This window comes from Jaculus jaculus, chromosome 1 (genome assembly GCF_020740685.1).
Source record: "Jaculus jaculus isolate mJacJac1 chromosome 1, mJacJac1.mat.Y.cur, whole genome shotgun sequence".
Taxonomy (NCBI): domain Eukaryota; kingdom Metazoa; phylum Chordata; class Mammalia; order Rodentia; family Dipodidae; genus Jaculus; species Jaculus jaculus.
This window is the reverse complement of record NC_059102.1, coordinates 236472828-236486240: the sequence shown is the minus strand read 5'-3', so window position 1 is coordinate 236486240 and position 13413 is coordinate 236472828. Positions and strand designations below refer to the sequence as shown.

Here is a 13413-nt window from a genome sequence, read left to right as displayed (position 1 = left end):
GATTTGAACCCTTGTCCCTTGATTTATATCCCCATGACCTTTCCAACTACAGCAGGCCACACTTCTATTTTGAGGTGACAAACTTCTTTATGGAAGACTGGTTTCATTCCCTGTAGGTAATGGTGTTGTAAATAAGCTAATTAAACCATCCTGCCATTTCATGTGGACACTTGTACTCTTTCACATGGCAGAGGTGGGCAGTTTGTCACAGGAAAGCCAAAAAGCTCCCAACACAGTATCCCTACCAGGCTGGTAAAGTAACTGCCTGTGATGTAAGAGTGTTGAATAAATATTGATTGACAGAGAGACTGGGTGATGTAACCAAATATAGGTGAGTTAGTTTAATATGGAAACGAACTAGGTAGTACTGAGAGGAGCTTTGACTGGGAGTATTTTTTTAAGATTAGAAAAAGTATTTTAACTATTTATTTATTTGCATGAAGAGACAGGTGGTGGTGGGGGGGGGGGGAGAGAAAGAGCATGCCATTGCCTCCAGCCACTGCAAATGAATTCCAGACACATGTGCCATTTTGGTCATCTGGCTTAAATGGATACTGGGGAATCAAACCTGGGTCATTAGGCTTTGAAGGCAAGTGTCTTAACTGCTGAAACATTTCTCCAACCCCTTGAATGGGAGTTTTAATTAGAGAGATGGACTTGGTGGGAGAATTGAAGGACAAGCAAAACACAGAGTGACTTAGGATGTGTAGGACAATCAAGATGCCCTCCAAAGTAGAGTAGAAGTGAATAAGTAGGAGATGGTGGCTCAGAGTTACCTAACAGTGGTAGCAGATGGTACCCACAACGTATTATCAGAGAAATGCAACAGAAGTATACCTCTTGTTCACTTACATAATTCCCTTACATAGTCAAGATTTTTCTGGTTGACATTGAGAAGGCTTAAGGCCATCCTTAAATGCCAACACTCAGCTTGGGTGGAAGGGGAAAGTGTTTTGGACCCAAAGTGAGATTCATATTTTTTGCTCACTTTACACCAGGTAAGAACTAGTTGCATGGCCCAGGCAATACTGAAGGGGCCTGGAGACAGTGAGAAGCCCTGTACTCCAGAAAGAGAAGCTGGACTTTACCGAACGTATTTAGCTATACCTGCCATAGGTGACGAGCAGATACATCTGCCATAATTAGAGGGTTCTTTGGGTGTGTGTGGGGGGGTGTTAAAGGAGGAAGAGATGACAAAATTCCTCTTACAATTGTGGGTGAAAGGGAAGTGTTGGATGATCAGCCAGAAGATATCTGTTCTCCAAGATATAAAATTGGAGCTTTTATCAATATTGGAGGAGATACATGTCTAACAAGCATTTGCCCATGGGGAGAATGACAAATAGCCAAGGAGGGTTTCATGTGTTGACGCTGAACATCAGGGGTGTGTTGGCACCTAGGGAGCTGCTTCAACGGGCTGCAGTTTGGGTAATAATTACCACCTTCTTTCAATATCAAGCAGGATGCTGAGGCTGGAGAGATGGCTCAATGTTTTAAGATCGTGCCTGCAAAACCTAAGGACCCAGGTTCAATTCCCCAGTATCCACATAAAGCCAGGTGCACAAAGTGGCACATGCATCAGGAGTTCACTTGCAATGGCTAGAGGCCCTGGCATGCCCATTGTCTCTCTATCTGTCCCCTATCTCTCAATATCTGTCTCCTCTTTGTCTCTGTCAAATAAATCAATAAATAAATGAATAAACAAATAAATATATAAATTTTAAAAAGGAGAAGGCTGTAGGAAAGGTGCTGTTTCAAAAGGGAGACTTAAGTTGGCAAGTTCTGGAAACAAGGCAGTTTTTAGGAAGCTAAAGAAGGTATTAAAATCCGGGAGTGGTGGTGCATGCCTTTAATCCCAGCACTCCAGCACTTGGGAGGCTGGGGTAGGAGGATCACTGTGAGTTCGAGGCCATCCTGAGACTACATAATGAGTTCCAGGTCAGCCTGGACTAGAGTGATACCCTACCTGGTGTTGGGGGGGGGGGAGGGAAACAAAAAGAAGGCATTAAAGAAGTTTTCTTGTGAGAAAAGAGGACACATGAGAGTATTTGGGCTTATCAACTATTTATAACCAGTCATCTCTCTTTCTTCTTGCCAGTAGATAAGTCTCTTCAGGCATACTTGGTATAAAATGCACTTTATTGCTTTTCATCAGCTGGTCGTTTATTTATCCATTTATTTTTTAACCTCTCCTGGGAACTTAACCATTACTACTTTCATTTTATGGTTCAGTTTATAGACATGCTGAACCTGAATAAAAACTGGAGCACTCACTTTTTCAGAGAGCTAGGTTTTGAGAGGAGCAGGTTGAGGCATATGCGACAGCCCGAGTGTATCTGTGTGGGAATGGGGGTAATGGCTATGCCTGTGGACATATGAGTGCAAGCTGCACTGTTACTCAGTGTCCTCTAATGTCTGCTTCCCACTTGCACTTTAGTTTGTAGAATTTTATTATTATTATTACTATCAGAGACAGGGTATCAGTATGTAGCTCAGGCTGGCCTCAACCTTACAATCCTCTGGTCTCTGCCTCCTGAGGGCTTGGTTTATGAGTGTGAGCCACACGCTTACCTATACAAGTTGTTTTGAAATATATGTCCCCAGATACCTTTGTCCCACTTATAAGTCACTGGTTCCAGACATTTACTCCTCCCAGGACTGGAGTGGAGCCCATGTATTAATATTGACTAGGCAGAGGAAAGCAACGCCACATGCTCACTCTGTGATCAGTGAAAGTACAAAGTCCACACTCGTTTCACTTGTGAATGTGAAGGGAAACCCACCTGTTTTGCCTTCATAAAAAAAAGTCTTTTGATCTGCCTGTTCCAGAAAGTAAGCTGGGATGACCTTTTTGCTTGTTTTTTTTTTTTTTTTCAAATCTATCTTGTGCCTCATGAAAACAAAGTTGGGAGTTGAGAGTCTTCTGTTGAGAGGAAAAACAAGAGAGGCTTTCATCATCCTACAAACCAGAAATAAAGATAGGGCCTTTTATTTTTCTTATCATACCTGACAACACCTGTTAAGGTTTGGAACCCTGACTAAATTGGAGAAGGGAGAATAAATTAATTTTGACTGGCTATCCACCTTGGATCCCAGATTTGGTATGAACATTTAGTTTCTCATGAATGTGTTATATGGAAAGGAAAGTGAAGGGATATATTTATTTGTGATTAGGAAAGTACCGAGCACATCCTGAAGAAATTTCCCAAGGTTAGGGAATTGTACAGTGGGTCAGCTCTTGCTGTGCATATGGGAGGGTCTGAGAGGGCCTGTAGATCATCTAAAAGTTGGAGTCACCCCAGTCCACTGGGGAATAGAGACAAAAGAATCTTTGGTACTCCCTGGTCAATCAGTGCTGACTAAAAAAGTGGCAGCTCCAGTCTCAATTAGAGACTTCTTCTCAAGGAAAAATAACACGATATAGGGAAGGACACCCAGGATTCACTTCCGGCCTCCATGGGTGCTCACAGACTCTAGAGTGTGCACATCTGCATGCATGTGCATACAGTATACATTTGCATACCAACCCTCACAAGTTTCCCACACATTGCCAAGTTACTTGATATTAAAATATGTTGTATCCACTCATTTAAGAGCCATAATTTATTTGGTCAGGAACAATGGGAAGAGTCACATTACAAGGTCAGCCCTTGGGATTGGGGTCCTCAAAAGTCAGTTGCATCATATTTCTCCTAGTTGGCAGCTTGGCACGTGGCCACAGGTGCCTTCTTTCATATGAAGCTTCAGAAAAATTATAGTGGGGTATTGAAACATATTGATCTGTCATCTTCTGGTCTTTGCTGTGAGATTCCAAACAAAGTATTTATCCTCCACTTTGCCCTTCCCAGATATGGACATGACACTGTTAACTTCTCTCACAAGGTCAGCTGTCCATTTTACACGACATATTTAGCACTTATATGTTGTATAGAGTGTGTCTCACATTGTGAATGAAAGACTGAACAAATAGGGCATTTAAATGTAGTCAATGGGTGGGACAAAGAGACCAGCCAAATAATGACACAAATACATGTCAAATTATATCTTTGAAGGCTAAACAAGTTTTTATATACCGGCATATCAGCACTCAATAAATTGAGCTCATGCAATAAGTATCCCACAACAATTCCTGTAGGTGACATTTCCAAATTTAACAGACAACACATTCCTCTCATTTTTTGGGGCACATATTTGAGAGCATGTTGAGTCTTCAGTATGAGGGCATGCCTCGTGCAGGAGCCCCAAGCTAGCCAAAGAGAAAGACAAATGAATCACATTCCCAAATGGAAGCACCTGGGTATAGAAAGGAGATGATCATTAGGCAGCCAGAAGAAAGGCACAGAACAAAGCAGTGAAGGATTATGGGAATAGAAGTGATGTGGATGACAAAAAGGGAGAGATGCTGGGTAGATAAGGTAAATGCATGTTTTGCCAAATCAGGAGAGAACTTTGTGATCAGTAGGCTATGGACTACCATTACAAGATATTAAGTCTGACAGTGATAGACAGGTATGAGCAGATTTCCAGGCTAGAAGGCCAGCCCTACTAAGAACGGACTAAGGAAATTAGCCTGTGGCTATGCTATGGCATGGTACTTTTTTTTTTTTTTTAAATCACATTTTAGAAGGTCATGCCGAGGAAAGTGATCACAGAATATCTTGAAAAATACACTGTGTACACTTTGATTCGAGCTTTTCTTTAAAGTTTATATACATCATAGAGAGGTGACATGAGGGAAAAGATAGGTAGAAATGCTGAGAGAAAGTACAGATGGGAAGGTTTATGCCAAAATATTAAGTGTTCGTATTGGGACGGGGTGAACGTGCTTTTCAATAGTTTGTAGCACACTAAAGTATTATTTAAAGATGAAACAAAAGTACTTCCATTTGCAATGCGCAAGATGGATTAGAAGATGAGAAGCTGGGATGTGGGGGTAGGTTAGGATGGGCAGTGCAATTAGGAATGAAAGAGCCATCCAGTGGCATGCACCTGTGCACCTCCACACTCAGGAGACTAAGGCCTGGGCTACCGGGTGAGACCCTGTCTCAGCAAACCAAATAGGCAAAAGACAAAATAGAAATGAGGGATGTAGGGGTTGGGGATTTACTTGCTGGAAGAGTGCATGTTTGTATATAATAAGTACAAGACCCTCAGTTTAGTCCTCAGCACCAGAAAAAGAAGAGAGAAATGAGGGATGTTTGTGTCATTGGCAAAGACCCTGCAGGACAAGAGAGGATGGCACGTGGTTTGGAATGGGACACTTCATAGATAATAATAGGTTGCTTGAGAAGAGCACTCCTAAGGCCAATTAAAAAAATAAAAAGCCTGGTGGGCTGCAGAGAATCTAAGACTCCTGTCATGATGCTCAGGAGTTGGACCTGGTTACAACCTGGTGTAACAGTTATGTAGACTGGTCCATGGTGCTGCTTGCTGGTTGATGCATCAGGAAGTGAATAACCAGAGCCTGTGTTAAGAGCAAACTGGGAGGCTTGCAGGGGCCACGGGAACACTGACCTACTACTAATAAGTAGGAGACTTGCTAAAAGGAAGAGGTTGGAAGTGTCCGAGGAGGAAAGGTAATCCTTGGAGACGGAGATGCTATGAGGAAGTAGACATGGGATTAGGTAATTAAGAGTTCCCAGGAGATTTAATGATAGCAACTCATTACATACAGGGAGGTAGAGGGAGGCTTCTGGAGTGACGAAACATTGCAGAGCTGGAAAGAAGTGAGCAGAGCTGAAAGATGGATTTGAAAGATAGCTAAGTTTTATGCCACTACATTTTCATTGCGTGTTTTGTTGTTTTTGAGACAGGGTCTTATGCTATAGCTCAGACTGACCTGGTACTTGCCAGGTAGCCAAGGCTGGCCTTGAATTTAGGACAACTCTGCCTTAGCTGCCCAGGTTCTAAGGTTGAAGGCATGAGCCATAATGGTTAGACATTGCATCTTTAAGAGAAATGAGATTTGAACACTATGATATACCACAGGAGGAAACAGTAGAGTGGAGAAAGCTTCAGAGAGTCATGTGAGAAGTGATCTGTTAGGCTAGCTGTAGATGAGGTGAGGTGGAGATCACAGGCAGAAAGCATGTGTTTTCCTGAACAAGGGCAATTCAAGTCTCCATGCCTGATTGTGCTGCCTGGATGAGAAACAGAATTCTTCAGTGTCGGGATGATTAACAACTGAGAGGAATAAATGCCAGTCATGCTCCTGTGGGAGCTACAACTGAGTCACAAGGGATTGCTGAGTACTGGAGAAGCTTGCCTGAGATCAGAAACTTCAGAAGAAGAAGACTGAGCCTGTAGAGAGATGCAAATTTTTAGGTGTGACCAAGACTTAGTAACTATGTATATGCATGTTTTTGTGTGTACACCATAGTAACTGTGTGTGTATGTATACTATTCCATGATAGCTCAGTAGTCATTTGTTGAATAATCTAGTTGTAGATTTGCAAACAATTTTTTTTGTTTGCTTCCTGGAATCCAAACAATATATTGTGAAGCTTTGACTCCTTTTCCTTGTTATACTTAGTGCGATCTTTGCTTTCTTTTTCCACAGTTGGTATTTCCTCTTCCAGCACAAACATTACAAATTCATACAAGGATGAAACATGAAATCAAAATACTTACTATGAGCCTTCCATGGCTGAAACATTGCACTTTGTCAGTGCTCAGAAGAGTCCAGGCCAAGGTGGTCCTTGCTCCTAACTTCCAGTGTGGGGAATGGGACAGTGGGATATAGCCTAGGAAAAGTTGGGTGTCATAAAAGAGAGGGAAAGGAAGAGCTTTGGAGATTCCTAGCAACAGGAGAGCCACTCTAATGACCTGAGCTGCAAGTGTGTTCTGCAATAAAGGAGGTGGCTCACAATGACTGTGATGGATTCAAGGACCATCCATAGCAGGCCATAGTGGGACCAGAGGTGTGTGGGAATGAGAGAAGAGAACACATTCCACTTGGCAGGAATAACTGCAGTTGAGGGAGTGTGGGATGTATTCAAGCATTAATATTAAAGCCAGTCAGTTGGTCTGCTTATCTGAATGTGTTTCTGCAGAAATATAGAGAAAGCTGTCAATAGTGATGCCATGTTATGAGCCTTTAGGACAGCTGAGGTCGTTAAAGTCCCTGAAAATGGCTACAATACCTAATAAGACTTAATTTTAATGTGACTTATTCTCAGCTTACTGAAAGCTAAGAGTTAATAAATTACATGTACTTTTTTAAACTCACATTAATGCTAAGTTATCCAGAGCATGCTGTCAGTGAGTTGTCCTTTTCAGACTTGAGCCCTGGAAAGTTTTCTTTTTGATACTTTAATGGAGACAAGACCTTGTGTGAAAGGGAAAGAGATTCGCTGTGGGTGAATTTTGTAATTTTGTTCTTGATACATATCAGAATTGGAAACAGTCAACTCTCTTTTTCCTGCTAGTCAGTTGATGTTTGATTCCAAAAATTGTAGGCTTGTAAGAGTTCTCTTTGCTCCATGAAACAAAACTATCAGTTTAAAAGTGCCCCAATATCAACATTTATCAAAGCCAAATTTCTTTGTGAGAAATGGTTTCAAGTATTATTAGAAGTTTCCCCAAATGTCCAGTTAACATTTTATGTATTAACATTAACTCTAAAAGCTGGTCTGATATATTCGTTTTCATTCTCCTGTTTCCTCTGCATGCTCATCCCTCCCTTGCTTCTTCCTCTTTTTGTGATATGGAGATGTGGGTCAACAGCTGTTTCATGCCTACAAATTTGTTGTCATGGAGGCGGAGACCTTTAGTCAGTGTCAGTTTCTTAGTGACGTGTCTTGACAATCTTTCATACTTAAAGGATGTGCAGGTATGAAACTAGTGACTGGAGGTATTTCTTGCTTGGAACTTGTGTTTAATTTTGAATTATCCTTGCTTTAGAATTATTAAGTCCTGAGGTAAAATTGATCTACATAACCTTATGATATGTTATGTTTCCTAGCAGTGGAAGGTACAAGGAAAGCTTGTTTTTCTCTTAATCAAATAAAGTGGGACCAGGCTGGAGGGATGGCTTAGTTGTCAAGGTGCTTGCCTGCAAAGCCAAACTACCCAGGTTCGCTTCCCCAGGACCCATATTAGCCAGATGCACATGGGGACGCACGCATCTGGAGTTCATTTGCAGTGGCTGGATGCCCTGGTTGGCCCATTCTCTCTCTCTCCGTTAAATGAATAAGTAAATAAATAAAAATATTAAAAAATATAAAGTGTGACTTCTTCCCTTCTTCTTTTTTTTGGGGGGGGTCAGGAAGGGGGTAGGACCTTGCACTACCCCAGACTGATCTGGAATTCACTATGTACTTTCAGGGTGGCCTTAAACTAATGGCAACCCTCCTCCTGCCTCCCAAGTGCTGGGATTAAAGGCCACCATGGTTGGCTCCATTTTTTAATTTTATTTGTCATCTGTGATTCAACTTCCCTGGGATCCTTTATTAGATCAACATCTAGGTCCTGAAATACTGCTGTACTTCTTCTAGTTCAGTCCCATTTACATTTGTGATTTCATTTATAACCCTGTCCCAATGGGTATTGCAAAGACTTTAACATAGAAAAGTTTGTCTCTTTTAGAGCTTTTCAACACAGACATTTCCTGTACCCTCAGTCCTAGTGTGTTTAAAATGCACTTATGATTCAGCCCATACCAGAAAGGCTGGTTTTAGGAAGGTCTTCCTGACAGTCCCTCTTGTCCACCTCTCTTAAGTCCTAGTCAGGTCCTGAGGAAATGCCCTTAAGAAAATTTCTGAAATCCCATCTTACTCCCCTCTACCTTGCTACTGCCTAAGCTTGTGTTCCAGTGATCTGTTGCACTGTTTTCCTGGCTAGTCTCATTCACTTTCTTCTTTTTCTCCTTCTGCTCCCCATTCATTCATTTGACAAATTTTCTTACTGCCTTGTTTCTCTACCAGCCTGGCTGCCCACAGACCAAACCACCTTTCGGGTCTCATATTGTATTGTCAGACCTGTAGCAAACTTGTTAGCACACAGGGGTGAACTTGGAATGTATGCGTTGTCAGGATGAGGAAATGAAGGGCTGGTAGAATCTAATGTTTGCCATTTGCTATCTTTAGGATTTGTGTTTACTTATATGTTTTATGCTGATAGAGGTTCAGGAAACCCTCCCTGAACATTTCCACTGTAAATATGTGTTTATCTGATGACGGTAGTAGTCAATGCTAATTTTACAAAGCAGAGAGCACAGAAAAACAAGAAGGGAACAAAAGTAAATCAATGTTCATAGTTTTGAAGCCTGGATTTCTGTTATACCATGACCATTTTCCTCTGTCATTCAAACTTTTAGAATGATTTAGAATAAACCGACACACTGAAAACATAAACCTTTCTAGAATGTTTATCTTTGATGCAAAAAGGAGAGAGAGAAAGAAAGAGGGGGGGGAGGGAGAGAGAGAGAGAGAGAGAGAGAGAGAGAGAGAGAGAGAGAGAGGGAGAGGGAGAGGGAGAGAGGGAGAGAGGGAAAGGATTCTGGGAAAATACCTTGTTTAAAAGAGACTTCTTGGGCTGGAGAGATGGCTTAGCAGTTAAGGCATTTGCCTGCAAAGCCAAAGGACCTCGGTTCAATTCTCCAGGACCCACGTAAGCCAGATGCCCAAGGTGGCGTGTGTGTCTGGAGTTCGTTTGCAGTGGCTCGAGGCCCTGGCGCTCATTCTCTCTCTCTTTCTCTGTCTACCTCTTTCTCTCAAATAAACAAATCACTTAAAAATATTTAAAAAAGAGAGTCTGCTTCACAGTATTGTACACCATAGGTTTAGTAAACTTTTGGCTCTGTTTAGAATATATCACATTATGATTAGTGTCAAAAGTAGTTTTCTGCTTCAATGGTTATTGTTTTCTAAAACTCCATGTTATTACCTAGACCTTGTGCCAGCTTTCTCAAGGCTAGTTTGGAAATTCCTTGGGCAATATTTGTCACAGAGTCACACTGTATACACTGCTAGGTAACCACGCGCTTTAGGTTCTCCCTCTAGGAATTAAATCTGGTCTCCTTGTATTTTAAAGTTACTCTGTGTTTGACTTTTTTTGTTTTTGTTTTTTGAGTTTGGGTCTTGCTCTAGACCAGGCTGACCTGGAATTCACTCTGTAGTCTCAGGATGGCCTTGACCTCATGATGATCCTCCTACCTCTGCCTCCTGAGTGCTGGGATTAAAGGCATGTGCCACCATGCCTGGCTAATTTGTATTTTTAAAAACTTACTTATTTTAGAGAGAGAAATAGGCAGGGAGAGAAGAAGAGAGAGAGAGAATGGGTGCACCAGGGCTTCCAGTCATTGCAAAGGAACTCCAGATGTGTGTGCCCCCTTGTGCATCTGGCTTATGTGGGTACTAGGAAATCAAACCTGGGTCCTTTGGCTTTGTAGGCAAGCACTTTAACTGCAAAGCCATCTCTCCAGCCCCTAATGTGAACTTTTAAAAATGCCATGGGGCTGTGGAGATGGCTTAGATGGCCTGCCAAGCCTAAGGACCATGGATTTGATTCCCCAGTACCCATGTAAGTTAGATGCACAAAGTGGTGCATGTATCTAGAGCAATCACTGGAGGCCCTGGCACACCCATTCTCTCTTTCTCTCAAATAAATAAGTGAAATATTTTAAAAGTGCTCCATCTGGTAGAGAAAGTCCTTTTAACATCGTGCCCAACAGAGATACCTCGGCACATGAGGGTTTCATTGTTGCCCTTATTGTGCAAAGGTCTGTGAACAGTGCTGGAAGGAGCAGATTTCACCCTTTCTGCTTCTCTCTCAGTATGGCATACGTGTGTGTGTTTTCAGTTATGTATTTCAGTAGTCAGTTTCACAATCTTTTTAAAGTCATTAAAACATGCCAGCATGCCACTGTGGGTGACAGGCAGCCCTCCTGAGGGTGTGGCTTGTCAGCAGGAGTGTATTTTTGGAAGGGAGTGTTTGGTACAGTAGAGAAAGGAGCGGCTTATGGTCAGTGCCAGATGGACGTCCCTCATGGAATCTGTTACTAATCCCAGGGCCCCTATTAGATGGGGTTTATTTTCAATATTAATCTCGATATGAAGGCAGCTGCAGTTCTTAAAAAAATCATACCTTTTACTTATTTTTGTTATGGCCAAAGAAATTTATAGGTTGGCTTTACAGATGACTTCTATTTTTCCCCTCAGTTATTAGCCAGCACTATAGAATGTGCAGTAATTTTTTTCCTAGGTGCCATATAGATGCTTCCACTAGTCACCGTGAGAAAAAGAATTTTGTTAGGAATAAGAGGAGTCAGTGTCAGGTTGTTAATGTGCCACATTGCATAGAAATCATTGTAAATAAGGTGCTAACATTTTACTTCAGAACCAAGTAGCTGCCTTTGTTTCTTAAGTGGAATTTCCTTCCTAATATATATCACCATAACTGTGGTATGTAAAGAGGGCTAATAAATTTGTAGATGATATCGACAGTCTTGAGTGCAAACACAGATGCACCAGTAGCTCTTTGTAACTGCTCTGTGAGTTTTATATCTGTTTTTCTTCCCTTTGGTCACTTTTGTGTTGATGACTAATAATTTGCTTCAGTACAGTTGAATCACTCTGATGGAATCTAATTTGGTTTTTGCTGAAGTGAGAAAAACTTGATACCTGATTTAAGAAGAGGTACTTCCAAATCGCTGTATAATCACATCCTTTAAATTCATATAAGGAAATGTTAAGGTAATCTCTAATGCATTTGTGTACAGCAACCAGGACCTCAAGAAGACAATATCTCACTTCTTTAGAAATGCTTACATTCATGACTATTTGTGTAAAATGATTAAAAAAAAATCTGAGCCATGAACCAGATTGGCATGGACATCTTGACGGAATCCCAATATTTGTCTACAAGATGAAAGCCCATGGCCCTACTTGGAAGAGATTTTATTTTATGGTGATTAAGAAATCACTAGCTCATACACTAATTAAAGTATAGTTTCATGTATGAAGTCTTCCTTTTACAATAAATATAAGATATAAAATCTTAACTCACATATTTTAGAATAGTTGGAGAGCACTGATTTCCACCCATCTTTCCTAAGACTGACTTAAAAGTGAGTTTTAAGCCTCCTGTGAGCCCTTTCCAACTAAAAGATTATAGATAGAAGAACATTGCTGGTGAAATACAGAGAAGAAATACACACTATACCATCACCCATCTGGTAAAAAGTTGTCCCTGCAGAATTTGAGTCATCATAAAATCATAGAAAAAATGTTTATAATCAAGGAATTCTCGCTGTGTGAGCAAAAGTGCTCCGTTACTGTGCTGTAAAACACTAGTCCCCAGGTTTCTATGGTCAAGTCAATACCCGTAGTTGCTTAGATGCTTATCATTTCTTAGCAAGATGATAGATGGGAGTGAATAGACATCCCAAGACCTCAGGCAGTCCGATTGGGTGTAAATGATTGTCTATCATTCCCTGTGATATATGCTTATGACCTTATCACTGATGATTGTTCAGTGAAGGGCTTTGGTTTATCAACTGTGATTAAGACTGAGAAATAAACATGTTAATTCCCTTATAATACTTCAGGAGGAATTTATAGACTTATTGACCTTAAAAACTTAAGTGTAAGCCTTAGAAAACTGTTTGTATGTCTTGATTTATTCTCAATAGGAAGAAAAAAGAGCAGCAGAGTATTTAAATGCATAGGAAGTGCACAGCTAACAATGAACTCATTAATACAGATTTGAAATACGTACCTTGATGGAATCAGTAATCTTGATGAGTAGTGATACCCAAAGTTGGTGCCATGCCATGCCTGCATGAAGAGTGTAAAAGCAATGGTGCTATAGTACTTACATTTTTAAGATACTTTAATCTTTTATTTATGCTTAATGTATGGCTTGATCTGGGTTTCTTGGTCTCTCTTGTCATGTGGACAAGGTAGTACTTTGTTGTGGAGGCAGCCCCAGGCAATGGAGACTGTTCAGTAGCACCCTTGGTCTCTGCCTTTTGCAGGATAGATACGCTCCCTCAGTCTTGATGTTAGAAACTCTCTCTGGGCATCATGCCACTTCCTCTGGGGAACATAATTGCCCCTGGTTGAGAATTTTGGGTCTACGTATTTATATCCTTATTGTTATCTATATGATAGCATGTTTGTTTTAGGCAGCTGGTCCCAATTGTGGTTGAAGAGCATTACATCTTCTATTGTAGAGATCAATGAATGGGATAGACGATGATGTTTGGCTTGGATCTCTACTAGATCATAACTTGAAGGATTGGAAATACATATATTTTTATCATATGTTGGTGGTAGAGTTTTGTGACTGAACTGAAGAAATTTTGTAATTAGTTAAAAGGTTTTCATTTTAAAATGTTGAGGAACATTTTACTTAGTTTGTTAGGATTTTTACAAAATATATTTGAAACTTCATGTTGTAAAATAAGTGCCC

General features: G+C 40.9%; 1 protein-coding gene and 1 non-coding gene across 5 annotated transcripts in view; both read left to right on the top strand.

Annotated features, from left to right (window-relative positions):
* Tox3 (TOX high mobility group box family member 3) overlaps positions 1–13413 on the top strand; it is a 123472-nt gene that overhangs the window by 53290 nt on the left and 56769 nt on the right. The window lies entirely within an intron of this gene.
* LOC123457876 lies at positions 7011–7141 on the top strand. The gene has a single exon (XR_006635234.1). It is a non-coding gene; the product is annotated as a small nucleolar RNA SNORA33 (small nucleolar RNA).